General features: G+C 46.8%; 1 protein-coding gene across 7 annotated transcripts in view; it reads left to right on the forward strand.

The window, feature by feature from the left end:
• Positions 1 to 1644: 1644 nt before the first annotated feature.
• The window catches only part of PIK3CD (phosphatidylinositol-4,5-bisphosphate 3-kinase catalytic subunit delta), a 74712-nt gene continuing 50528 nt past the window's right edge, over positions 1645 to 25828 (forward strand). For 5 of the 7 annotated variants that reach the window (XM_064281236.1, XM_064281233.1, XM_064281238.1 and 2 more), the window contains exon 1: positions 5601 to 5722. The gene's annotated coding sequence lies outside the window, so the exon portion shown is untranslated. Of the gene's footprint in view, positions 1775 to 5600; positions 5723 to 25828 lie in introns of those variants that run through there. The other 2 variants (XM_064281235.1, XM_064281237.1) reach the window with 2 other exon arrangements.

Raw genomic sequence — 25828 nt, forward strand, 5'->3', positions numbered from 1 at the left:
CTACAGTGACTCACCTAGGTCACACAGCTACTAGGTGGTGGGGCTGGAGTTTGAACCCAAGTAGCCTGAGTTTGCAGTCCCTGGTTGCCACAAACAGTTAGTTAACATGCTCAAATGATAACCAAAAGGTTGGAGGTCCAAATCTACCCAGAGGCAGATTGGAAGAAAGACCTGGCAACCTACTTCTGAAAATCAGCCTTTGAAATCCCTGTGGAGCACAGTTCTACTGTGATACATCTGGGGTCGCCATGGGTCAGAGTCGATTTGACAGCAACTGGTAACTGGTAGCCTGAGTTTTGAGTGTGCGTGTTTTACAAAAATGAGGACTGGATTTCAGTTTGGAGCCTCCATTCAGTTGGACCCAGCCATAGTTCATCTGGGCTGCCTCGGAGCTGTCCCGCACTGGGTCATTTTGGAATCTTTGGTCCAACTCAGGCACTGGATCAAGTGCTGGAGCACCGTTCCCTCTCCTGAGGAATCCCATAGACCCTACACCTCTGAGTCATTATTCCATTCCCCAGCAGACAGGGCACAGCCCAGGTGGGTGGGGGCTGCAAGGCCTAGGACCCCCCTTCCTTTGTCCTTGGTACTCCCACCTGGCCCCTTCTCAGCACCCCTCTGAGTCTGAGTTCTTATGAGTTAGACTTTCCAGGGTTCACACCTGGACTTGACCATTTCCAGCCATGTGGCCTTGGCTAATGATCTAACCTGTCCTTTCTGGCCTCTCATTGCCATCACCATTACGTCATCCAGGGCAGTGGCTTTACAGTTGCGTTGACTGAGACCTATAGTGAGAAATGCAATATACACTCACCACACACACCTCTCTGTGAATAGAATCAAAGTTTTAGGAAGGAATGTCAGCCCTGACTACATGGAATACACTCTGGTATTTTCTATCCTGTTCCATTTTTTAAACTTGACTCACTGAATTCATTCCCAGCGTGCTAACATGCCACAGCCTACTGTTGAAAAACACTGTTCTGTAGCAGAAACATCCGGCCCCACAAAGCACAAAGACACCATTCTAGACTAATATGAACTACCATTTTCTGGGGTAAACTCCGTGTTGGTGTGGAAATGGAGCATCAGGAGACAGTAACACGCATTTTACATGTATTTGCTCATTTAATCCTAACAACGGTTCTCAGAATTGAGAGCTATGATGAGCATTCCCATTTTACAGATGAGGAAAGGAGGCACAGAGAGGTTAAGTCACTTGCCTAAGATCACACAGCTCCATAGTGACAGTGCTGGGCAATTTGGCTCCAGGAAGGGTGCTCTTAACTGCTAAGCCTCTCCAAACTTTTTCTGGCTAAAGCCAAAGGGCAAGGGCTTGAGCTGGGTCATTTCTGCCCTGCCTGGAAAGGAAGGACCACAGCAGAGCAGCTCCCTGACTAGATGCGGCACAGAGGCAGGTTTCTGGAGCCCCTCGTGGAGGGGAGGGGGACTGGAGCACCCCTGCACCGCAGTGCTTCGCTTGGCTCCAGCTGCTCTGACATAACCCTGCTTGTGGGCATGTGTGGGTGTAGCTGGTAAAGCTGCATTAGGTTGAACAAAGATGCTTTCTGCATCCGGGAGAAACTGCAGAGGTTTCGGAGGGGGACGTTCTGGCAGGAGATAGCTGCACAGACAGAAGGAAGTAGAACTGGAGGCCTGTGTGTGCTCCCTGACCAGCCTGCCTACTGCGCTGGGTCCCTTCCAGAAAGGGGGGCCAGAGCATTTCTCAGTCAGGACAAGTTTCCAGAGCAGGAGTTGAGGCCATTGAGCTCGTGTGAGTATTACGCGTTGCCTTTCTTACAGCTCAGGTGCTTGGTGTTTTTCTTTTCCGTTAGTGTCGTGAATTCTCCACCTTAAGTGGTTCATTTTATTTACAATTCAAAGGGAACTGGAGGCCTCTTCCTTCAAAACAGACAGTTAAAAATAAAGTGAGAAAGAAAGATCAGAAACCGTATACAGGAAAGCAAAAGGCAATTCTACCAGGAACTTGAGGGACGAGGATGACTTTATTTGAAGGTTAAATTTAGCTTAAGCTTCCTGGCACCCCAAGAAAAAGCGGGAAACTGATAGTGCTATAGTTGTGGTCTCACCAAAAAAGCATATCAGGTTTTCAAGAAAGTGCAACTTCTTGGTACAGGGGGCATAAGAAGAAGCAGGGTGGCATGGTAAAAGGAGCTAGAATCTGGAATCAGACTCTTCCTGACTGTGTGGCCCTGGGAGAATGGCTCATCCTTCCTGAGCCTCAGTTTTCTCATCTCTAAAGTGGGAATGGTAACAATTTCCTTACTGGGCTTTTGTGGGAATCAGGGATAACAACGTAAGATGCATATCACGGCATTTAGTGTCCCTCCATTCCCCCTGGAAGCATCTTGCATGTTAAAAAGCACAGCTGGAATAAACAAAACATGGCCCATACATACAATGGACTATTTCATAGCCATAAAGAGAAACGAAGCCCTGGTGCATGCCACAACATGGATGAACCTTGAACACATCTGAGTGAAGTAAGTCAGTTGCAAAAGGACAAATACTATATGATCTCACTTATACAAAATAAGCAAATAAACAGAAACCAAAGATTCTTAATGGTTACCGGGGGTGGGAGGGAGAGGGCAATGGGGAGTTTTTGTTTGAAAGGTATTGAGTTTACAGGTAGTCCCCAACTTACCTGGTTTTCCATTCCAAGGTTCCATTCTGAGGTAGCTGAATGCCTTATTTTTTTTTAGTTTTCATTATTATTGTCTTTTATTATCAGTGTTTTTATAAATCCCACCTTTATTTGCCTTTAGGGGTTGAAAACATTACATATGCATTTACAGATACATTTTAATACATACATAAAAAACCCACTGTCGTCGAGTTGATTCCGACTCATAGTGACCCTACAGGACAGAGTAGAACCGCTGCAGAGAGTTTCCAAGGAGTGGCTGGTGGGTTTGAACTGCTGACCTTTTGGTTAGCAGCCAGGCTCTTAACCACGGTGCCACCAAGGCTCGAATACATACATACATAAAAAAATACACAGATCATAAAAAACGGTCGTAAGCGCTGTTGTTGTTGTTAGGTGCCGTTGAGTGGGTTCCAACTCATAGCGACACTGTGTACAATAGAACAAACACTGCCTGGTCCTGTGCCATCCTCACAATCATTGCTCTGTTTGAGCCCACTGTTGCAGTCACTGTGTCAATCCATCCCCTTGAGGGTCTTCTACTCTTTCGCTGATCCTCTACTTTACTGAAGATGATGTCCTTCTCTAGGTACTGGTCCCTCCTGGTAACATGTCCAAAGTACATGAGACAAAGTCTTGCTTCTAAGGAGCATTCTGGCTGTACTTCTTTCAAGACAGATTTGTTGATTTTTCTGGCAGTCCATGGTCTATTCAATATTCTTTGCCAACACCACAATTCAAATGCATCAATTCTTCTTTGGTCTTCTTTATTCATTGTCCAGCTTTCACACACATATGAAGTTATGGCTTGGGTCAGGCACACCTTAATCCTCAAAGTGACATCTTTGCTTTTCAACACTTTAAAGAGGTTTTTTGCGTGGATTTGCCCAACACAATGCATTGTTTGATTTCTTTGCTGCTTCCGTGGGGGTTGATTGTGGATCCAAGAAAAATGAAGTCCTTGATAACTTCAGCCTTTTCTCCATTTATCACGATGTTGCTTATTGGTCCAGTTTGTAAGGGTTTTTGTTTTCCTTATGTTAGGGTGTGATCCATACTGAAGGCTGTAGTCTTTGATCTTCACCAGTAAGTGCTTCAAGTCCTCTTCACTTTCAGCAAGCAAGATTGTGTCATCTGCATAACGCAGGTTGTTAATGAGTCTTCCTCCAATCCTGATGCCATGTGGTATAGTCCGGCTTCTCAGATTATTTGCTCAGCGTACAGATTGAATAGGCATGGTGAAAGGATACAACCCTGACACACATCTTTCCTGATTTTAAACCATGCAGTATCCCCTTGTTCTGTTCAAACGACTGCCTCTTGCTCTATGTACAGGTTCTGCATGAGCACAATTAAGTGTTCTGGCTTCCAGACTAAGACAGACGAGGAAGAAGGACCTACTTCTGAAAAAATTGGCCTGCAAAAACCTTATGAATAGCAGCAGAACATTGTCCTAGTTTGAACACATCATAAGTTGGGGACTACCTGTGTATTAATAGTGGTGAAATATTTTGGAAAAGGATAGCAAGAATCATGGTACTACAAGAAAAATATAATTAATGTAATTTGGAAGCTCTTGTAATTGGCGAATATATTTGGTGTCCATATTTTTACCACAATAAAAATACAGTGAAAACTGTGAGAGCCAGAATTCAACGGGACTGCCTTGTTTTTCCAGATATTGCAAATTTCCTGCCTTTGACAGGGTGCAGTCTTACCACTTTTCTATTGCTCTCTGTTCGTGGAAAATATTTGAGTTTTCCTTCTCTGATAGATTTCTGCTTTGCACAGATTCTGGCTTTCACAGGTTTTACCGTATACACTCAAGGAAGAGTTCTTTTGGAAGACGCAAAAGTATTCTTCATCTGTTTAAAACTGTGACCCAGCAGGATCAGGTCTGGGAACAGGTGTGAGGGAAGCATGCTCACCCCACCATCAGACTTTCTCTGTGAGATGTGCATTTCTCTGCTGGCTTCAGGCAGGATCTCTCTGGAGGTGGCTGGAGCGTTCTGCCAAGGCTCAGTCATTCTGAGCCTGGGCTAGGAGTGAGGCTGTGAGTCTCAGGTGCTCTTCTGGGAAAGATGTTAGTATTCATTCCTGGGACAGACCCAACATCAACATTTCTCCCCAAAGGGACCTGTGGTACGGATCACAGGCATTCAGTTGAGAGTCCAGAAGTTGCCACCAGGATTGTAGAAAACTGGGACCATTCGGCACCTGGCTTAGCCTTGCCCAAACCCTCTCCTCTTTCCTGGTTAAAAATGGAACAGCTTCTACACTTCCCCCCTCAGCAACCTCCTGGGCCACGGCTGGGCCCAAGCCCCTCAGAAGCCTCGGTTTTCTCATCGGTCCAGGGGGACGATAATAGCTGCTTTACCTCCCAGGCCAGGTTGCCTAGGGTAGATTGATTAAGCAGTTGTTTGACTAAACAATTGACAGGCTCATCCCCTACCTCATCCGAGAAAGATTTGAAGCCACGATTGTCATCAATTGTCATCTGAGCGGCCAGGCCTTCACCGGCATGCTTGTTACTCACCTAAGTCTGGAGTCCTTCACCTCCCTCACGCCGGGTAACCTCGCTCCCTCCGGTGCCTTGAGCTCCAGTCACTGTCATCCCCGCCCTCTTCCCCGCCCTCAGACATTTCTTGGCCTCTGGGAAAATTCTTTGGTGTGTGAGTGTGAAAGGCTGGGGTTTTATGGGCTCCTAGGACCTGGGTTGGGTTTTTTAGGACCTATACTTGGTTGTTGTTTTCCTTGGTATAAAAAGAAAATTTGTTTTGAAGACGGGCGAGGTGCAGAGCTTCCCGAAAGACACCTGCTAGATACCCTTCCAGCCACAGAGGGGGTGGGGGCGGGCGAGGCGGCAAGAGGAGCGGTTGTTTTTCCTGTTGCTAGTAAAAAGGAAACAAAGTGGGAAGTGGGGTGTGCGGCTGTCAGCAGGCGGGGCACCCCCACCAGCCCCGCCCCCCTCCCTCGAGGCTCACTCGCCCGCGGCACCCTTGCTCCGAGCGGCCGCGGGCCGAGCCGCAACCCCACCAAGCCGCGCCGGGACCGGTAAGCGCTCGCCTTTGGCTGCGTCTGGGGAGGTGGGGAAGGAGGATCTGGGCTGGGAGATTGGGCGGTCTGGCTCGCGGATGTGTCCCCGAGCCCGGAGGCAGGCCGTGCACACAGCCCTGTGCGCCCTTACCCTGTGCTCCCTCCCTACGTCCAACGATCCCGGAGACGGGTGCGCCCCGGGCCGGGCCTCCGGGACTGCGGCTGGGGCTGTGCTCGGGATCCCGGGCCGCTCCCTGTGTACCCTCTGTGCCTCTGGGCGAGAGGCTCACAAGAGACCTGGGGCCTCCCCGGCCGGACTGGGGACCCGCCTGCGGTGCAACTCTTGGCGAGCCCGCCCAGGTCCGGGAAGCGCGGAGCTGTCTGCGCCCAGGACTAGCGCGTCCTCCCGGTGCCCTGGCAGGTGGGACCGTGAGGCCCTGGCGGGGCGCAGGGCGCGGGGTCAGGGCTGCGCCCCCTGCAACGGGGCCGCCCCCTTGCTCCACCCGAGGCCGAGGGGGAACCGGCGCACACAGCTCCCCTGCGCCCGGCCCCGCGCGCCCTCCCGGTGCCCGGCTGCAAGGGAGCCGGGGTCGAGGTGTCCCGTGCCATCCTGGCCGGTGCGCGGCCTGCAGCCCCTGTCTCCTCCTTGGTTCCCGCCTGGGCGGCCTTTGGGGGCCGCGCTGTCACCGCGTGTTCTCTGCAGCGGCGCAGGCGACACCAGCCCCCGGATCTGCAACTGAGCCCGGGTTACGGCGGCAAAACCGCCTCCAGCTTTGCATTTCCGGACTCTTTTTTTTAAATACACTTACCCGTAATTCAGCCTGAATGAAGCTTTCTTTCTTTCGTTTTTTTAAAACGAGTTTCCTGTTTTTATTTAGGCTTCCTCCTCCCCGCCGCCGCCTTTGAAATCGCGGAGAGGGGTACAGGGATAACCTTTCGTGGGGGCCAGGGTGGGAGCACCGCTCTCTGCCCTGACCGGGAGATGGAGGTCCAGAGAGCCAGGAAAGAACTGTTGCGAGGCCACGGAAGGCGCGTCCCTGGCCGGGGCCGGGGGGGCGGGGGGAGGAGGACCGGAGTCGCCCTGCGGGAGCACTGACGTCCTACGTGCAGGGTCTTTGGGCAGCAGCCTTGGGTGCCCAGTTTGCGGATGGAGCGCTCGGGCCCTCAGTCGACTGAACGGCATGCACCTCGTTCACCGGCTCCTTGGAAGGAGGGACCTACGGGTCTTGGATTCCTCCAGACTCTATAAACCGGAGTTCCTCCACTTGGAGTGCTGCTGGGCTGCACCCTCTGACGTGTTGTGTCGCGCACAGTCGCTTGTGGATGTGTGGGTGGAGGGGTCCTTCCTGCTTCAGGATTCTTCAAGGGAAAAGTCGCTGCTCCCAAGGGACTTTGTAACCCAGGCTAATTCTGCAGCTGACATCCAGCTCCTGGACATCTAATGGGCCCTTGGTGTTCTTATTGATTAAATGGGGCCGTAGGGACTTTCCTCCCAAATAATGGATCGATTTTACATACCTGTTTTCAGTTACACAATGGAAGGAGCTAACTGATTTGTCGCTATTTTATAGTTGAGGAAACTAAGGCTTAGAGAAGTTGTCACTAGCCAGACGTATGCAATGTCTAAGTAGCCGATCTAGGATTTGAACCCCAGCTCTTTCACACTGCAAAGTGGTAAATCTCCAGGGGTTGTAGCTTGTAGAGGACGTTTCCTAATAAGTCTCTTGGATGGGGGCTGGGAGAGTGGGGGTCCCCTGTCAGAGCACGGAAACCCTGGTGCCCTAGTGGTTAAGAGATAGGGCTGCTAACCAAAAGGTCAACAGTTCGAATCCACCAGGGGCTCCTTGGAAACCACATGGGGCAGTTCTACTCTGTCCTATAGGGTCGGTATGAGTCAGAGTCGCTCGACGGCAGTGGGTTTGGCTTTTTGGTTTTTTGTCAGAGCGCAGCCTCTAACATACTCCCCTTTGATTCTCCCAGGTAAAAACCCGGATACTGCAATTGATGGTCCGGAGTTCTGTGCAGGGTTTGATTGACAGCTGGTATTCTGAGCAGTGTGTCGAGTTTGATTGTGGTGATGAGTGAGATTGAAGATTCTCCTGACTTATGGGGCTGTAACAAAACAGGAGATACAAACTGAGCTTCCTCTTCTGATCTCTCCGGCCCCCTAATATTCCTGCCCCTGCTTTTGATTTCTTGATATCAGGATTCCACCACTGAGGCCCCCAAGAGGACTGCTCAGCCACATCCCAGGGTCGATTCCCTTTTGGTGCTTTCATGAGCATCTCCTGGAAGGGACAGAAGACACCCTAGTGGGGGTGGGGCAGTGCTTTTAAAACCCAGTTGGCTGGCCTCCCTCCAGAGACAACCAGTTCACCTCCTTCTGCGCCCCACTCCTCCCATCACCTCTGCCCATGTCTAGAGAGTGCGGGCCATGCTGAGAATGTAGATATTTTCCGAATGAGGGCAGGTGTCCCAGAGGCACTCCTGGCCTTATTGATTTCCCCTTGAGCAGGACAAGTTGTGTTTCTGCAACCTCCGTCCCATGCCCAGGAAGGGCTCCCAGTGCACCGCCTTATGCTGTGGACTCCAGGCCTCTCTCTTGCTTTCCTACAGGTAGCAAGTATTCATTGAGTCCTGCTTGGAGGCCGGGGGCTGGGCTGAGAACAAGGCAGGCAGACAGGGAGGGTGCCCGCAACAGACAGCGCGCACAGGACACAGGCAAATCACAAATTGTCAGCCTCCAGGGACCTGGCGCTGTGATGTGGAGGGAGTTCATGGCAGTGGGGGGTAGGGGGTGAGCTTGGGGTTGGGAGGGGCCGGTTCCTGCTTCACCTTGTTTTTCTTCAATTGCAGAGTTAGAGGGAGAAGTGAATGTGCAACTTATGAAGCAATTCCCCTTCGGCTGGGTTGTTTTTCAAAACCCTTTTTGTTTAGACAGCAGTTCCCTCCCTGGAGGCCAGCTGCCTCTGTGGGTCTGGTGGTGAGGTTTGGGGCCCCACCATATGTTTTCTTAGTGTGGGACCTTAGAAAAGCTCTTTCAGCCAGAAGGGATGCTTCGGCCACTCCCCAGGCGACAAACATGTTTCCCAGCAAAGCTGTTGGAGGGAAAGATCCAGAAGGGAAATGCTGGAGGAGGGTGGCTGGGCAGTGCCTGGTCGGATGGGTCCCACGGAGGGTGGCGACTGTCCACTGACCATAAGATGGCTGGAATCTGGCTTGTTTGGGAGTGGAGAGAGACACTGTCATCATTGTGCTAATGACAGTTGTTATGGATTGAATTATGTCCCCCAAAATATGTGTTGTAAATCCTAACCTCTATGCCTGTGGTTTGGAGCTCTGGTGGCACAGTGGTTAAGAGCTTGGCTGCTGACCAAAAGGTTTGGCAGTTTGAATCCACCAGCCTACCTTGGAAACCCTGTGGGGCAGTTCTACTCTGTCTTATAGGGTCACTATGAGTTGGAATTGACTCAACCATAACGAGTTTATGCCTATGGTTATAATCCCATTTGGAAATGGGTTGTCTTTGTTATGTTTATATCTCCTTTGAGATATAAAAGAGATTTTAAGCAAGAAGCAGAGGAGACATGGAGTAAGATAGATGCCAAGACACATGGAGATCTTCAAGGAACCAGGAAGCAGAAGCTGAAGAGACAAGGACCTTCCTCCAGAGCGGGCAGAGAGAGGAGGCCTTCCTCTAGAGCTGGTGCTCTGTATTTGTACTTCTAGACTGTGAGAAAAATTCCTGTTTGTTAAAGCCAGCCACTTGTGCAGCACTAGATAGCTAAGACAACAGTGTTTCTTAAGTGGCAAAGGTTGCAAAACTCTCCTTGCAGTTAACACTAAAGCGGAATTTTATTTCATTTGGTTAACGGAAATCCCCCGTAATCATATCAGAAATACTGGCAGTTTCAAGGTGGAAAAAAATCCCCCAAGAGCCTCCCTCCTCATTCTCTCTTTCTTTGTAGCCAAACATTTTAACTTTCTGGGGGTTACACTCAAGTGAGACCTGCCTTCTCTTCCCTGGGCCAGCAGAGTACCTGGTGCCCAGGGTTGGCTTCCAGTGAAAGTTCTCCTTTCACCTGCACTGCTGGAGGAGCAGGTGAGCCCCTTCTCTGCCCAGGCCTGACAACTTCCAGCCTAGGACAGGGCTCAGGGCTGTACCTGCCAGGGTACTTTCCCGGGCTGCCTCCTCTGTGAGCAGAGAACGGATGGGAGTGATGGATGTGGAGTTTCTAAAGCGGTATTTTGGTTAGCTTCTGCTTCACTCACATTGAGGGGGTTGCTCCCACTTGGGGAAGGCGCTGGCAGAGTGGCAGCTGGGGTGGGGGTGCATAGAAGGAGGTTTGGAAGAAAGGAATCAAGCTGAGTTGGAATTTTGCGTCTTGGCAGGGTGGTGTATTCGTTTCCTAGGGCTCTTGTGACAAAGTGTCACAAACTAGGTGAGTTAAAACAACAGAATCCTGTTCTCTCTCGGTTCTGGAGGGCAGAAGTCCAAAATCAAGGTGTTGGTAGGGCCATGCTCCCACTGAAGGCTCTATGGATGGGTCCTTCCTTATCTCTTCCTGCTTCTGGTGGTTCCAGCATTCCTGGACTCATGGCTGCACCTTCACCTGGCTGCCTCCTCTGTGTCTTCTGTCTCTTATAAAGGCACTTGTCATTGGATTTAGGGCCCACTCAGATAATCCAGAATGATCTCGTCTGGAGATCTTTAACTTAATGGCTCTACAAAGACCCTGTTTCTAGAGGTCCAGTCCACAGGTTCTGGGGGTTAGGACTTGGACATATATTTGAGGGGGGAGCACCATTCAACCCATAGCAAATGGGCAGGAATGCTCTTCTTTACTTATTTTCTAGGGAAGGTGCTAAGCTCCGATGTCTTTGCAGAGAGCCAAACTTTCCCTTCGTCCGGGCCTGTTCTGCCACTTTCCCCTGGGGACCTGAACAAGGATTTCAGAGTCCCCGGGGGGTCTCTGCTGTCCCACTATCCCTAGTGCAGCACTATATTGGAATGACTGTTCCACTCTCTATACCCAGTTGCTGCTTAATGCAGTTTGGGAAACCAAGGCAGCCCCTTGAGAGGGTACTTAGCCTGCTGCTTCCCCTACTTTGTGGGCCATCAGCCACATTTAGCGTCAGCTGCAATCATTGCAGCCTCCCCCCACACCCTCCCTCTGGGATCCCGAGCCGAAGGAGGCGCCTGCAGGGCAAGTTCTTCTTCCTCTCAGAGAACTACCCAGGCCTCTCTTCCTCTTCCCTTTCCCTTCCTGACCCTGCCCGGGCCCCTCCCCAGCCTCTGTCTGAGACCTCACAGCCCCTTATGTTTCCTCTGAGCCCCCAAGAGAGGTGGAGTCAGGACCTCGCTTGCTGCTGGGGCCGCACCACCTGGAGGCCATAACTGTCTCACTGAACCTGGAGGCTTTCCTGGGATGGGGCTGGTGGTGGTGAGAGGGGTTTGGGGAAGTCTCCAGTCATGGAAGCCCCTAGGAGTCTATCACTGAGACCTGAACTGAGAAGGTGCTGGCAGGGGGCGGGGGGGGGGTTGCCCCAGCCGTTCCCCTCCTGCCTAGTCTTGGTGGTGGGGCATTGCTTTGCTTTGGCTGTGAAATCTGGGAGGAACACTTTCTTATCAATAGGGAAGCAAGATCATGGTCCTGTGAATTGAAAAGTCCTTTGTGCAGGGCAGGGTGGGGCTGGGCAGGGCGGGGCTGGGCAGGGCGAGGCGGGGTGTGGGTGATGATGGGGGGATTGCCACATGGAGGAAAATCACCATCTTTGGAGCCAGCCCGGACTTGGCTTTAATCTTAACTGCTTTTTATCTGCTGGGTGACCTTGGGCACATTCTTTAGCCCTTCTGGGCCAGAGTCCCCTCCTGTGGCATTGGAATAACAGTCCCTACCCCATTAGTCTTAGGAGTTCGTATATGACCAAGTATAAGGGGCCAGGCACACAGCAGTACACACAGTGCCTGTAAAGGAGCTGGTATACAGTAGGTGCCCCAAAAGTGGTTTGTTATCATCCCACTGTACCAACACAGCTGCTGCCCATTTGGGTACCCTCTCAATTTTTTACAGGCATTTTTAATTTAGTTGTAACTAGTAGGCATGCATGATCACGGTTTGCTTTTTCACTTAACATTGATTCACTAGCATTTTTCCATGTTGCTTCATAACCTAGTCATCCTTTTCAATGGCAGTATAAAACCAAACCAAACCAAAACCCATTGCCATCAAGTTCTGACTCATGGTGATCCCATGTGTTGCAGGTTAGAACGGTTTCATAGGGTTTTCTTGGCTGTAATCTTTAGGAAAGCAAATTGCCAGGTCTTTTTTGCCACGGCACCCTGGGTAGGCTCAAACCTCCAACCCTTAGGTTAGTAGCCAAATGCAAACTGTTTGCATCACCCAGAGACCATAGTGGCAGTAGTACAACAACAACAACAACAACAAAAACACTGCTGTCATGTCGATTCCAACTCATAGTGACCCTATAGGACAGAGTAGAACTGCCACCATAGGGTTTCCAAGGAGTGGCTGGAGGATTTGAACTGCTGACCTTTTGGTTAGCAACCCAGCGCTTAATGATTGCGCCACCAGAGCTCCATGGCAGTAGTATAAATTTTTTTTTTTTTTTTATAAGTTCCCTAAAATAGGAGTACCATCATTTTCTCAAGCTTCCTCCATTGTGGGCCATTTATGTTGCTTCCAAGCACAAACACACACACACATACCCCTCTCAAAACCCTGTGATTGACATTTGGGGCATATGGCTTTTCTGTATTCAGGAATTATTACATCAACGCCGTTGAACATTTTTATGGCTCTTGAAACTAACTGGTGTTCTAGACCAGTTTACCATCTGCTGCCATTTGGAAACCTAGTGATACATAATGGTTTCAATGACACCCTTGTCAGCACTAAGTCATATTGAAAGAAACATTTTACTAATAGGCCCAAAAGTTAATGTCTTTTTTTTTTTAATTAATTATTTATTTTTATTGTGCTTTAAGTGAAAGTTTACAGTTCAAGTTATTTTCTCATGCAAAAATTTATACACGCATTATAATGTGACCCTAGTTGTTCTCCCTGTAATGTGACAGCACACTCCCCCTCTCCACCCCAGATTTTCCGTGTCCATTCAGCCAACTCCTGTCCCTTTTTGCTTTCTCATCTTGTCTCCGGACAAGAACTGCCTATGTAATCTCATGTGTCTACTTGAGCTAAGAAGCGGTCTCTTCACGAGCATCGTTTTATGTCTTATAGCCCAGTCTAATATTTGTCTGAAGAGTTGGTTTCCGGAATGGTTTCAGTTCTGGGCTAACAGAGAGTCCAAGGGGCCATGTCTTCCAGGGTTCCTCCAGTCTCAGTTAGACCATTAAGTCTGGTCTTCTTACTAGAATTTGAGTTCTGCACCCCACTTTTCTCCTGCTCCTTCGGGGACTCTCTGTTGTGTTCTCTGTCAGGGCAGTAATTGGCGGTAGCTGGGTACCATCTAGTTCTTCCAGTCTCAGGCTGATGGAGTCTCTGGTTTATGTGGCCCTTTCTGTCTCCTGGGCTCCTATTTTCCTTGTGTCTTTGGTGTTCTTCATTCTACTTTGCTCCAGATGGGTTGGGACCAGTTGATGCATCTTAGATGGTCGCTTGCTAGCTTTTAAGACCCCAGACACCATTCACAAAGTGGGATGCAGAACGTTTTCTTAATGAACTTTGTTATGCCAATTGACCTAGAGTCCCCTAAAATCATGGTCCCCAGACCCCAGCCCTTGCTACTCTGTCCCTCAAAGTGTTTGATTGTATTCAGGAAACTTGTTAGCTTTTGGTTTAGTCCAGTTGTACTGACATCCCCTGTATTGTGTGTTGTCCTTCCCTTCACCTAAGATAATTCTTATCTACTATCTAGTTAGTGACTACCCTGCTCCCTCTCTCCCCACCCTCGTAACCATCAAAGAATGTTTTCTTCTGTGTTTAAACCTTTTCCTGAGTTCTTATAATAGTGGTCTCATACCAAAAGGTAATATCTTAAACTTCTTTCTTTTATTGCTGGTGAGGTTGAGAATTCTTTTTTCTGATTGGAAGCTGTATGTGTAGCATAAGGTTGCTGCAGTTCAATGCAAGAGTTATATGCTCAGATGGATTCAGATTCTAACCTCAGCTTCCCCACTTCCTGCTCTGTAATCTTGAGTAGGGTACTTAACTTCTCTGATCCTTGGTGTCCTCATCTGTAAAATGGAGCTAATAGGACCCATTCCTATGATTTTCTTAAGGATTAAATGAAATAAATTAGACAATAACATCACCTAGTACGTAGTTGATTTTCAGTAAATATTAGCTTTATAGTTGTATAACCTCTTTTTTTTACTAGCTTTTATAAATTTTCGGTAAATTATTACCATTATTTTAATGCCAACACCCTCAAGATTGATCTTGTTTCAACAAGGAGAAATGGTTTTACCTGGCTAATGGGATTTGGGTTAAGCATAAAGATAGACTTTTCTGTCAAAAAGGTAAGGTACATCTAGAAGGTGAACTGATAACCTTTCTCTGCAGAAATGCACCTCTTCCTTGGCTGTCTGGCTTGAGCCTCCCTGGGGAAAGCAAAAGAACCTTTGACATGGAGATGCTGACCTCCCTGATCAGATAAAGAGGGGCCATGATGAGCTACAGGGAATTCTGTTTTTCCGGACCCTGGCTTCCTGGCTCACTGCAGTCCTGTAGTCTCTGCCTTGGGGGAAATCGGGCATAAAGACTTACTAATGGTTCAAAAGGGACCAGTCCCTGGAGAAGGACATCATGCTTGGTGTCATGAATTGAATTGTGTCCCCCCAAAATATGTGTCAACTTGGTTAGACCATGATTCCCAGTATTGTGTAGTTGTCTTCCATTTTGTGGTTATAATTTTATGTTAAAGAGGATTAGGGTGGGATTGTAACACTCTTACCCAGGTCACATCCCTGATCCAATGTAAAGGGAGTTTCCCCAGGGTGTGGCCTGCATCACCTTTTATCTCTCAAGAGATAACAAGGAAAGGGAAGCAAGCAGAGAATTGGGAACCTCATAGGACCAAGAAAGCAGCACCAGGAGCAAAGCGCATCCTCTGGACCTGGGGTCCCTGTGCGGAGAAGCTCCTAGTCCAGGGTAAGACTGATGAGAAGGCTGGCAGAGAGAGAAAGCCTTTCCCTGGAGCTGACACACTGATTTTGAACTTTTAGCCTACTTTACTATGAGAAATAAACTTTTCTTTGTTAAAGCCATCCATCTGTTATAGCAGCACTAGGAAACTAAGATACTTGGTAAGATAGAGGGTCAGTGAAAAAGAGGAAGACCCTCAATGAGATGGATTGACACAGTGGTTGCAACAATGGGCTCAAACATAGCAATGATTGTAAGGATGGCAAAAGACTGGGCAAAATTTAGTTCTGTTGTACACAGTGACTGCTATAAGTCCGAACTGACTTGAGGGCACCTAACAGCAACAACAAAACAAACAAACAAACCCACTGCCATTGAGTCAATTTCAACTCATAGTGACCCTATAGGACAGAGGGACAGAGTAGAACTGCCCCATAGGGTTTTCAAGGAGCTGCTAGTGGATTGGAACTGCCGACCTTTTGGTTAGCAGCCAAGGTCTGAACCAGCTTCGCCAACAGTAAGAAAGTTGTTGTTGTTCTTGTTGTTAGGTACCGTTGAGTCAGTTGCGACCCTATGCACAACAGAATGAAATACTGCCCGGTCCTGCACCATCCTTACAATCTTTGTTATGCTTGAGCTCATTGTTGCAGCCACTGTGTCAATCCACCTTGTTGAGGGTCTTCCTCTTTTCTGCTGACCCTGTACTCTGCCAAGCACGATGTCCTTCTCCAGGGACTGATCCCTCCTGACAACATGTCAAAAGTATGTAAGACACAGTCTCGCCATCCTTGCCTCTAAGGAGCATTCTGGCTGTACTTCTTTCAAGACAGATTTGTTCGTTCTTTTGGCAGTCCATGGTGTATTCAATATTCTTCGCCAACACCACAATTCAAAGGTGTCAACTCTTCTTTGGCCTTCCTTATTCATTGTCCATCTTTCACATGCATATGATGCGATTGAAAATACCATGGCTCAGGTCAGGTGCACCTTAGTCTTCAGGGTGACATCTTTGCCCTTCAACACTTTGAAGAGGTCCTTTGCAGCAGATTTACCCAATGCAACGCGTCTTTTGATTTCTTGACTGCTGCTTCCATGGCTGTTGATTGTGGACCCCAGTAAAATGAAATCCTTGACAACTTCAATCTTTTCTCCGTTTATCATGATGTTGCTCATTGGTCCAGTTGTGAGGATTTTTGTTTTCTTTATGTTGAGGTGCAATCCATACTGAAGGCCGTGGTCTTTGATCTTCATTAGTAAGTGCTTCAAGTCCTCTTCACTTTCAGCAAGCAAGGTTGTGTCATCTGCATAACGCAGGTTGTTAATGAGTTTTCCTCCAATCCTGATGCCCCTTTCTTCTTCATGTAGTCCAGCTTTTCGTATTATTTGCTCAGCATACAGATTGAATAGGTATGGTGAAAGAATATAACCCTGGCGCACACCTTTCCTGACTTTAAACCAATCAGTACCCCGTTGTTCTGTCCAAACAACCACCTCTTAATCTATGTAAAAGTTCCTCATGAGCACAGTTAAGTGTTCTGGAATTCCCATTCTTTGCAATGTTATCCATAGTTTGTTATGATCCACACAGTTGAATGCCTTTGCATAGTCAATAAAACACAGGTAAACAGGATGTTTACCTGTTTACAGTAAGAATAACAATGGTTAATTTTGAGTTCAGAATTCATCATGGTGACTTTCCTACTCTCTACATCCAGATGTTCCTTAGTGCAGCTTGGGAAGCTGAGGCAGCTCTATGGATGCCCCACAGATTTCAGGGACAGGACCACAGGGGTGTTGGCACCAGTTTCATCTACTGCCCTTTGCATCTGCTTTTGCAGCCCTTGTGCAAATGGTTAAGCTCTTGACTGCTAGCTGAAAGGATGGCTGTTCAAAACCACCCAGAGGTGCCTTGAAGATAGGCCTGATGATCTGCTTCTAAAAGGTCACAACCTTGAAAACCCTATGAAGCAGTTCTATTCTCCACATGTGGGGTCGCCATGAGTCAGAATGGACTCAACAGCAACTAAAAACAACAGAGCCCAGTGGCCTCCACTTTCATCTCAAGTGATCCTTACATATTGTTAACTGAAGGTGCATAAATCAAGCACACATGTGGTGCTTAATGCATGCATTTTCCTCTTTATTGGTGGCCTGACGTGTCTGAGAAGGAAGTTAATGGAACCAGGATCTCTGTCTCAAATAATCTGCTTTGTGAGACATTTCTTCTAGGAGAAAAAATACCAGAAAGCCACTGTTTCCCCTCACCTGTCCCTCAGAAAATTCCATTGAAACATTTCTTGTGGTAGAAGCCAACGAAAGAATGAACAAGACCACCCCTCCTGTTTCTTAAGGTTCCTGAGTCCAGGACCCAGATCATCAGTCATGAATATTTTTTCCTTATTGTATGGTGTGATGAATATTTGAATAATATAGCCCATCTGCTGTCATTTGGAAACCAGTGATGATATATGTGGGCTATTTTTAAATTAAATGCAACAGATCTAATATATGGGAGCTTCTTTAAAATGTGTGTGACTTCACATTTCCAATGGGAAATGCTGTGCAAGGCATTGTGTATTGCAAATGAATAGAATGGAAGCTTGATGTTAGCGGCCAAAGCAAGGGCTTTAGAATTAGACAGATGGAAGTTCAAATCTTGGCCTTGACACTTTACCAGCTAGGTGACCACGACAAGTTGCTTAACCTCTTTGAGCCTTCAGATTCTCATCTGAAAATTGAGATAACAGTACTCTTTTACTGGATTGTTGTGAAGATTTGTTTTTGTTAGCTGCCATTGATCATGGCGACCTCAGGTGCAACAGAGGGAAATGTTGCCTGGTCTTGCACCGTCTTCAAGATCATCGGTGTGCTCAAGTCCATTGTCGCAGCCACTGTATATTTTGAGTGCCTTCCAACCTAGGGGGTTCATCTTCCAGTACTGATCAGACAATATTTTGTTGTGATCCACAAGATTTTCATTGGCTGATTTTCGGAAATAGATAGCCAGCCCTTTCTTCCTAGTCTTTCTTAGGCTAGACGCTTCTCTAAAACCTGTCCACCACAGATGACCCTTGTCATGGATTGAATTGTATCCCCTAAAACAGTTCACTAGGTCATGATTCCCTTGTGAGATTGTCTACCATTTTATTTTCTGATGTGATTTCCCTGTGCTTTGTAAATCCTATCCCTATGATGTAATAAGATGGATTAGTGGCAGTTATACTAATGAGGTCTACAAGAGTAAATAGTGTCCTCAGCCAGTCTCTTTTGGGGTACAAAAGAGAGAAACCAGCAGACAGACAGAGGGACCTCATACCACCAAGAAAGCAGCGCTGGGAGCAGAGCACATCCTTTGGACCTGAAGTTCCTGCGCTGAGATGCTCCCAGACCAAGGGAAGACAGATGCATCACAAAGACCTTCCTCCAGAGCCAACAGAGAAAGAAAGCCTTCCCCTGGAGCCGATGCCCTAAATTTGGACTTATAACCTACTGGACTGTGAGAGAATAAACTTCTCTTTGTTAAAGCCATCCACTTGTGGTATTTCTGTTACAGCAGCACTAGATGACTAAGACAACCCTGTGTGTATTTGAAATACCAGTGGCATAGCTTCTAGCATCACAGCAACACACATAACACAGTATGACAAACTGACCGATATCATGAAGATTAGAAATAATGAAAAACCTTTAGCAGGTCGTGGGCACTCAATAAGCTATTTTTGTGATTGGATGAATGAGTTTTTTGAGGTCCCACACTGTGGCAGCAAGTGGATCTTAAATAACAGGTATCCTTGCCATGAGTCATTGAGGTTTGCATGCTGTGATGTTGTTGTTTTTAGGTGCCGTCGAGTTGGTTCCGACTTATAGCGATCCTACGTACTACAAAACGAAACACTGCGCAGTCCTTCACCATGCTCACAATTGTTGCTATGCTTGAGCCCATTGTTGCACCCACTGTGTCAAACCATTGAGGGTCTTCTTCTTTTCTGACAACCTGAATTTCACCAAGAATGATGTCCTTCTCCAGGGACTGATCCCTCCTGATAACATGTCCCAACTATGTAAGACACAGTCTCGCCATCCTTGCTTCTGAGGAGCATTCTGGTTGTACTTCTCCCAAGGCAGGTTTGTCTGTTCTTTGACAGTCCATTCAATATTCTTCACCAACACCACAATTCAAAGGTGTCAATTCTTCTTCCATCTCCCTTATTCATTGTCCAGTTTTTGCATGCATATGATGCAATTGAAAATACCATGGCTTGAGTCAGGCGCACCTAAGTCTCCAAGGTGACATCTTTGCTTTCCAACTCTTTAAAGAGGTCTTTCACAGCAGATTTGCCCAATGCAATGCATCTTTTGATTTCTTGACTGCTGCTTCCATGGATGTTAATTGTGGATCCAAGTAAAATGAAACCCTTGACAACGTCAGTCTTTTCTCTGTTTATTATGATGTTGCTTATTGGTCCAGTTGTGAGGTTGTTGTTTTTTTTCTTTCTTTATGTTGAGGTGTAATCCATACTGAAGGCTGTGGTCTTTGATCTTCCTCAGTAAGTGCCTCAAGTCCTCTTCACTTTCAACAAGCGAGGTTGTGTCATCTGCATAATGCAGGTTGTTAATGAGTCTTTCTCCAACCTTGACGCCCTGTTCTTCTTTATACAGTCCAGCTTCTTGAATTATTTGCTCAGCATACAGATTGAATAGGTACGGTGAAAGGATAAAGCCCTGACACACACCTTTCCTGATTTTAAACCACACAGTATCCCCTTGTTCTGTCTGAACAACTGTCTCTTGCTCTATGTACAAGTTCCTCATGAGCACAATTAAGTGTTCTGGAATTCCCATTCTTCACAATGTTATCCATAATTTGTTATGGCCCACACAGTCGAATGCCTTTGCATAGTCAATAAAACACAGGGAAACATCTTTCTTACATTCTCTGCTTTCAGCCAGGATCCATCTGACATCAGCAATGATATCTCTGGTTCCACGTTCTCTTCTGAATCCAGCCTGAATTTCTGGCAGTTTCCTGTAGATATACTGCTGCAGCCGCTTTTGAATAATCTTTAGCAAAATTTTACTTGCGTGTGATATTAACGATACTGTTCGATAATTTCCACATTTGGTGGGATCACCTTTCTTGCAAATAGGCATAAATATGGATCTCTTCCCGTCAATTGGCCTGGTAGCTGTCTTCCAAATGTCTTAGCATAGACGAGTGAGCACTTTCAGCTCTGCATCCGTTTGGTGAAATCTCTCAAGTGATATTCCGTCAATTCCTGGAGCCTTGTTTTTCACCAATGCCTTCAGTGCCACTTGGACTTCTTTCTTGAGTACCATTGGTCCCTGATCATATGTTACCTCCTGAAATGGTTGAACGTCAACCAATTCTTTTTGGTGTAACGACTCTGTGTATTCCTTCCATCTTCTTTTGATGCTTCCCACATCATTTAATATTTTCCCCACGGAATCTTTGACTATTGCAACTCGAGGCTTGAATTTTCTTCTCAGTTCTTTCAGCTTGAGAAATGCTGAGTGTGTTCTTTATTTTTGGTTTTCTATCTCCAGCTCTTTGCACATGTCATTGTAATATTTTACTTTGGAGATGTCTCATCGGGGAAGAGCAATTGGGAGTATGTAGCAAGGTGTATATAAGTTTTTGTGTGAGAGACTGACTTGATTTGTAAACTTTCACTTAAAGCACAATAAAAATTAAGAAAAAATATTTTACTTTGTCTTCTAGAGCCACCCTTTGAAATCTTCCATTCAGCTCTTTTACTTCATCATTTCTTCCTTCCAAGTTGTCACTCCTGGCATAGTAGACCATATGATTGTCTGATTCAAAATGACCAGTACCAGCCCATTTCAGCTCACTAATGCCTAGGATATCGATCTTTATGGATTCCATTTCATTTTTGATGGTTTCCAATTTTCCTAGATTCATACTTTGTACATTCCATGTTCCAATTATTAATGGATGTTCGCAGCTGTTTCTTCTCATTTTGAGTCGTGCCACGTCAGCAGATGAAGGTCCCGAAAGCTTTACTCCATCCACGTCATTAAGGTCGACTCTACTTTGAGGAGGCAGCTCTTCCCCAGTCATCTTTAAGTGCCTTCCAATCTGGGGGGGCTCATCTTCCCGCACTATATCAGACAATGTTCCGCTGCTATTCATAAGGTTTTCATGGGCTAATTCTTTTCAGAAGTAGACTGCCAGGTCCTTCTTCCTAGTCTCTCTTAGTCTGGAAGCTCAGCTGAAACCTTTCCACCATGGGTGAACCTGTAGGCATCTGCATACCAGTGGCATAGCTTCCAGCATCACAGCAACATGCAAGCCCCCACAGTAGGACAAACTGACATGTTGTGATAAGGCTTATAAATCTATTATCTTATTTGACCCTCCCATGAATGACTCTTAGGGAATGCACAGGGCATGTATCAATATCCCCATTTTACAGATAAAAGTTTAGAGTTGCTTTTCCGTTTGTTATCCACCTGTTTCTCTTGGATATATTCAGCTTTTTCTAACCTCTCGATGTCTGAAGGTGCTTAAGGGACCAGGTGGAGTCCCTGAGTGGCACAAAGGGTTAAGCAAGTGCTGGATTACAAGCCAGAGGCGCCTGGGAAGACAGACCTGCTGATCTGCTTCTGAAAGGTGACAGCCTTGAAAACTCTATGGAGCAGTTCAACTCTGCACACGCGGGGTCACCATGAGTTGGAATCAACTCGACAGCAATTAACAACAGGCACCAGAGTTGAGGATTGTTGGGAACAAAATCTTGTCTGGGTTATTTCCTACCTTTCCCGGGAGGTGATATTAGACTCAGACATGAGCTGCCTCTAGACTCACTCCCTGGGCCTGGACTAGAAGGATAGAGCTGCTCACTGGGAGATCTGCCCTCAAGTGGCCTTGGCCATGGCAGTGGACTCTGGGTTGGCCCCTGGCCTGGGAGCTGCAGCAGCGAGGTGGGTGCTCCTAGCCTGGATCCCCCTGTTCTGGAGGCAGATGTCCCATGAGCCTTGTGCTACGTGCACATGGGGTGGAGGTCATGGTGGCTGGGAGATAGCCAAGTGGCTGGCAGTGACCTTGGCCTCAATGGAGCTGTGCTTCTCCGACTTTCCCACCCACTCCTCAGCCAGAGGAGATGGGATGTGTGACCCCAGCCTGCACAGCCCACCCCAAGCATGACCTTGCTTTGAAGCCTCAAGTTTTATTTTTAACACTAACGTAAATTTTACATTCTATTCCATGATATACTTATGTTTATTTTACTATAGAGAATGTTTTCCCCTAATTGCCGAGTCAAACAGATGCTCTGAGAAGATGTCTGTGTTTTTTTTGTGGCTTCCGCTACTCCCAGCACAGTGTCTCCAACCCTAGTTTGAAAAAGTGTAGGTTAGAGCAAATAGTAGGAAGAGTGATAAGACACAGTTGTGACAAGAAATACGTAGTTTAATAAGACCAGTTGCTTTTGAGTTGATTCCAATTCATGGTAATCTCAGGTGTGTAGAACTGTGCTCCATAGAGTTGTCAATAGTTGACTCTTTGGAGTTAGATTGCCAGGCCTTTCTTCTGAGGCGCCTCTGGGTGGACTCAAGCCTCCAACCTTTCAGTTAGCAGCCCAGTTCATTAACTGTACTGCCCAATGACTCCGCATTATTTAATAGGGCCCCTTTTATCCCATGTGATTTGTTGGTTGAGTAACTAAAACTTCGGTTTAAGAAGAGAATTATAAATATACTATACTATACCTCAAACATAAATATTTTATTTTAACTGAAAACATATAAATGTACCTTTGTTCACTGATCTACAGATGTAATGCCAATGGCCTTTCTTTTGTTTGCATAGGTCCATTGTTCTTGTATAAGGCACACTTGTATACTCTACAGTTTCCTGATTTAGTTTATTCTTTAACTAAACATCAAGAATTTAAAGACACTGATGAAGCCTTCTGAATCCTTCTAGATTTTTAACCCTCCCCCCATCTTTTACAGTTGTCTTACCCAATCTATGGAAACCCTGGTGGCATAGTGGTTAAGTGCTATGGCTGCTAACCAAGAGGTCGGCAGTTCGATTTGGCGGTTCGATTCCACCGGGCCCTCCTTGGAAACTCTATGGGGCAGTTCTACTCTGTCCTATAGGGTCACTATGAGTCAGAATTGACTCGACCGCAATGGGTTTGGTTTTGATTTTCCCCAATCTATCTTTAATGAGTGTCTAAAGCATTCAGCTTAGTTTTCACGGAATCAGATCTTTCCTTTCATGCTATTTCATCCACTGATATAATATAAAAATATAGCCAATTCTTATTACTCATGGTAGTTATGTTTTATAATGTCACCGCAAACATTCACTTAATGAATACTGAACCATTGCTCCTAGGGCAAATACAGGGTTAGATTTCTGCAAGTCTCTGGTCACAACATTTTCGTGAGCTGATCAATATATTACCTTTACTCTGTCCTTAGCATCGCTATGAGTGGGAATTGACTCGACGGCAACAAGTTTTTTGGTTATCTTATGTGTGCTTCTGTTTAAAGACACCTTGCTTAATCGATAGTATTATTTTTTTAGTATATGTTATTGATTCATTCACAGCCTACAGAATTATAACTCACGCCTAAGCAAAGCTTATCTAGCACACCTATTTTCTCCTTAAGGCACGTCACAGCCTTGTTGCACATAGGAACACTAGACAGCACTCTAGCACTATGCTGAAGGGCCATTTTAAACAGCAAAATCACCAACAAGAAGCATGAAAATGGAAAAATGTGGCACTACATAAATTGCGAAAAGGACACTTGTTTACAGCCTGAGAGCTGAAACAAGAAGGCAGAGAGTGAGTGGCCTTGTTGAGCCCAGCTGGCAATGTGCACATTGGGTGACTGTTTTTTTGCTGCTGTGAGCACATGCGTGTCCACAAATGCCTGCAGAGGCATCGTGAGTGTTGGTTTTGGAATTAGAGACAAATTTTAGCAAAGAGGGGAATTTGAAAGTACGGAATCCATGAATAACGACCTTAGGTAATTACAGAGATGGGCAACTGGCACAGACAGATTTGGGGACAAGCACAGCCAACACCTGTTAGCATGCAGAGCCCAAAGGGCCTGTCGTCCTGGCACCCTGAGTGGCTGGTGTGCTGAGGACATTGGTCAGGATGTTAATTGGAGAGTGTGGTGTGATGGGTCGCTTTTATATGGTCTTTCTAGCCATGGTCTTGTAACTCCCACCAAAGATTGGGCGGGACTATGCAAAGAAGGCACTCATGGCCCACCAAGGGGATTGGACAGCTTGCTAATACTATAAATTAGGTGCATGGTACCCTTGTTGGGGTGGGACCATGCAAATAAGGTATATGGAACCCAAATAGGGGTTTTGGTCAGTTTTGCCATTCCACTAGCCTTAAAATGAACCATCCCAGATGTGGAAAGGGGGCGACCTCACTACCACCAAGAAGAAGAGACAGGAACAGAGTGCAACCTTTCAACCCTGCTCCGAGAACCTCCTAGACACAGGAGACAGAGCTACAACACCAGAGACAGCACGAGATGCTGAGAAGCAGTGGCAGAAAAACAGTGGCAGCAGAACCAGGAGACCTGCCCAAGATGGCACAGTGGGCTTCCCAGCCTATGGAGCGAGGTGGTTAACAGTGAGTATGCCAACCCACAGAGCGAGAGAGCTGAGTGCCTTTGGACGGAGGCTTACTGGTGAAGTAGGGTGCCCCCGGGCACTTGTTGGCAGAGCTTAAGAGCTTTGTAACACTTGCCTAAGCAGGGTAGAGGTCAGAGGCCAGACAGAGGCTTGCCTGTGGGCACAGCTGAGAAGAGGCTGTACTGATCAAAGAGCTGTACCCTGAGTTGTTCCTGATCCTGAATTGTAACCTAGTACTCCCCTAATAAACCCCATAATCGTGAGTATTGTCTGAGAATTCTGTGTGGCCATTGCAACGAATTATTGAACCCAGCAAAGGAGTAGAGTGACACGGGAGGGATGGCTGGTGTAGGAATTGGTAAAAAAGTTGGAGGGTGGAGGTATATTTGACCTCCAGGTGGCGTAGTGGTTAACAGCTTGGCTGCTAACCAAAAGGTCAGCAGTTTGAATCCACCAGCCGCTCCTTGGAAACCCTCTGGGGCAGCTCTACTCTGTCCTATAGGGTCACTATAAGTCAGAATCCACTTGATGGCAATGGTTTTTTTTTTTCTTTTCGGGTTCCCAGCAGTCAGCCTTGGGCTCTTGATGCTGATGGTGATTCTCCTCATGAAGTTAGAGGAGGTCAGATGCCCCCACCATGCCATTTTTACAGAGAGGAAATGGATACACAGTTAATCCACTGAGTCTGCCAGGTGGAGGCTGGGTAAGGCACAAGAAATCAGAGAACCCGGGCCAGAGGCGAGATTCAGCTTAGGACTCCCAACTAAACTACCAAGCCCCTCACTTTGAGAACGACCACAACGAGCTCTAGTAGGGGGACATTTCAGACTAGGCTTGTTTTCTGTGAGTCTGATCAGCTACATTATACTTAAGAGCTTTGCCATTAGCCAGCTCAGAATTGCCAGCTTCATTATGCTAGCTTGCTATTTTCTTTGACTAATAATAATAGCAAAGATTCTTGTAGCACCCCCTGGGCACTTGGAAATACTAAGTTAATTTATTCTTATTACAACCCTATGTGTTAAGTATTGGAGTCCCTGGGTGGCCCAAACGGTTAAGTGCTCGGAAACTAACCTAAAAGTTAAGGGAATGAATCCACCCAGAGATCCCTCAGAAGAAAGACCTGGCAATCTGCTTCTGAAAGGTCACAGCCTTGAAAACCCTATGGAGTTGAGTTCTACTCTGCACATATGGAGTTGCCGTGAGTCGGAATTGACTCAACAGCAACTAGTTTGGTTTTGGTTTTTGTGATAAATACTCTTGAGATTCCTGTTTTATGGATGGGGAAACAGACACAGAAAGGTTAAGTAACTTACCTTAGTCCACCCAGCTAGAAAGTGGCAG

Source organism: Loxodonta africana, chromosome 3 (genome assembly GCF_030014295.1).
Source record: "Loxodonta africana isolate mLoxAfr1 chromosome 3, mLoxAfr1.hap2, whole genome shotgun sequence".
Classification (NCBI taxonomy): domain Eukaryota; kingdom Metazoa; phylum Chordata; class Mammalia; order Proboscidea; family Elephantidae; genus Loxodonta; species Loxodonta africana.